At 42.4% G+C, this 2,533-nt stretch overlaps 1 non-coding gene across 1 annotated transcript; it reads right to left on the bottom strand.

Annotated features, from left to right (window-relative positions):
- Positions 1-2,119: 2,119 nt before the first annotated feature.
- Positions 2,120-2,257, bottom strand: LOC130681181 (small nucleolar RNA SNORA15). The gene has a single exon (XR_008994236.1). It is a non-coding gene; the product is annotated as a small nucleolar RNA SNORA15 (small nucleolar RNA).
- Positions 2,258-2,533: the final 276 nt, after the last annotated feature.

Here is a 2,533-nt window from a genome sequence, read left to right as displayed (position 1 = left end):
AGGTCAGAAAGGAGCTAGTAAGAGTTGGACGTGGATTCAAGTCGCCAGTCTCTTTACTCTTCCTGCAATGCCATGATCTTCATCCCTACTCTCAACCTGCCAATGCTGCCATATTAGATGCCGGGATTAAAACCCTGCAGCGTGCAATGCCAGGGTGCCCTTGGCATTCAATCTAGCCAAGACTAGACTGCTGTCTCAGTCCTCGTGCACCTGAGCTTCAGTATACTCTGGGAATATCTATATGCTCCAAATTCAGTCTGATGAAGGTCTGGAAATCTCATCCCACGCCCTCAGTCTTTTTGTCAGTGGTTTCCAGGTCAAACAGCAGAAAAATGTTAAGAGGAAATAAATGCACTTTTTTTCTTTCCTTTCCTAAGACGTTTACATTTTCTGTCCCCAGGTAAGCAATATAATCAGAGGCAGCACCATCTCCCTGAAAGAGCTGTGTATCAGAAATACTCTGTGTTCTTCACTCCTCCACGTGGTCCCACAGGACCGCGAGCTCCTCCGTTAATCCTGAGCATGGATAAATAACCCATTATTGCAGAACATTAGAGTGGATTAAGGATGCTGTTGGCCTTGGTTTAGAGGGAGGACTTACTATACTTGATCATATCTATTTTCCCTTATCGAGGTTCTTCTGCTGAGTAGCCTGGGTTGCTTATTGTCAACCCCCTCTTCACCCCATTCCCCGCTAATGACTTTCAGCTGCACAAATAAAATACAAGAGGCCATCTACAGGTTTCCAGTCAGTGTGATTTGGAAGAAAATCAATACAATTTTCCTTCTATAGTTTTTACATAAGACCTTCCATCAGGTCGGAGGTGGGATTCTGTGTGCAGAACCCTAAATAGCTCCCTTGGTTTCATCCATTGCAAGGGGGGCTTGAGGTGTTGCCAGGGGTGCAGCAGTAAAAGAAAAATTTGGGCTCAGTCACCCAGAACTCATTTCTGTTTCTTAAAAGAATCAAATAATGAGGTGAAGTTGGATATGTATTTTTTTAAGTTGCCTCCTCCTGGACTCAGCCTGGGGCTGATGCTGTGGCTTAGCCACTTTTGCCATTTTGATAATGAAATGTTAGAGATGGCGCAAAGCTGAACGAGAGAGCTGGTGCGGCAGCTCCGGAGGCAGTCGGCTCCTCTGTGCTGTCACGCATCTTGGGGTTTTCATGATCCTGTGCAGCAGAGGATGTCAGGGTCAGACCTCAGTTATCCTCTGGTCTTAAATATCCTTTAAGATGATATTCCTGACAGTCATCATTTGGTCTTTAACCTTTCCAGGAATTGGGACACTCACTATGCCAGGAGCACAGCCTCTCCTTCCCATCAGTTCTTTCATTAAATAGCTATTCCTTCTGCTTCATGAAATATAGTGGGTCTGTATTTAGCTTTTGATCAGTAAATTGTGAACTCCATGAGATCAGAAACCAAACTGTTCACTTTAAGAGTAACACTGATTGCTCTCTCCTCCTTTTACATGCAACGGTGCGACATGCACTGCATGCATATTATGTTATTTAATCTTCATAAAGACCCTTTCCTAATATTATTCCCATTTTAGAGTTGAGGAAACTGAGATATGAACACTGTAACTAATATTTCCAGACTGGGTAGGATCCCCTTTTGTACATCCTTATATAACTCTGTCTTCTTGGCAGCACTTATCTCAGGTGTCATGAATTAATTATTTTTATTTGGAATCAGCCTGCCTAGATTCAAATCCTGGCCCAGCTACTCTTTAGCTACATGACTTGGAGCATGTGCTGTAATCTCTCTTTGCCTCCTTTTAACTGTCTGTGAAATCTATAGTCATCCATTGGTAAACCGGGACTCTTGTGGGATTCATCTCATAGGAGGCTTCTGTTGTTGTTTGTTGAGTAAGGGTAGAGAGAAATGCTAAGCCAAAAGGAAAATAGAACAGGAGAGTCAATTGTAAAAATATACATAAACTAAAACACACATACAGGAAAGCCATTAATTTATGGAGAACTCACTATGACCACAGCAATTTGAAGATTGCATTTGAAAGTCGTAGCACATGCAATTAACTTCAAATAGCAGAACGGTTCAATTTAACTGGTACTCGGCAGCTCATACTAGCTATTGGTAACAGTTCTTGGGTTTGTATTTCCCTTTAATAGTGATCTGTTAGGAAAATACTTAGCAGACCATCATAACCACTTTAAAGGGAAGACTGTTCTTTCTTTTTGCATGGTGTCTGGCTATCTAAAATACTGATAAAAAATATTCAGCCATGCTTTCAGAGGGGTTCTGTAAGGATTACATGAGTCTGAACATGTGACACCCTTAGACAATGCCTACCATGTAATATGTATCCAAGACGTTAAAATGTTCACTGTTGTTGCTCACACCTGGTGGCATGCTCCTATTTTTGCCCTAACCTGGTTACTCTGGTTCAGTCTCCTGCCCTTAGGTTTACATGGCTCTTCCGATGCACCATGTGTCACGTCCCCTGCAATTAGTAGTAACCCAGTGCTAACCTTTGATGTAAATAATACAGTGAGTGAGCCTGG

This window comes from Manis pentadactyla, chromosome 15, assembly GCF_030020395.1.
Source record: "Manis pentadactyla isolate mManPen7 chromosome 15, mManPen7.hap1, whole genome shotgun sequence".
Classification (NCBI taxonomy): domain Eukaryota; kingdom Metazoa; phylum Chordata; class Mammalia; order Pholidota; family Manidae; genus Manis; species Manis pentadactyla.
Note: the sequence above shows the minus strand (reverse complement) of the source record. Positions and strands in the feature narration are given on the sequence as shown.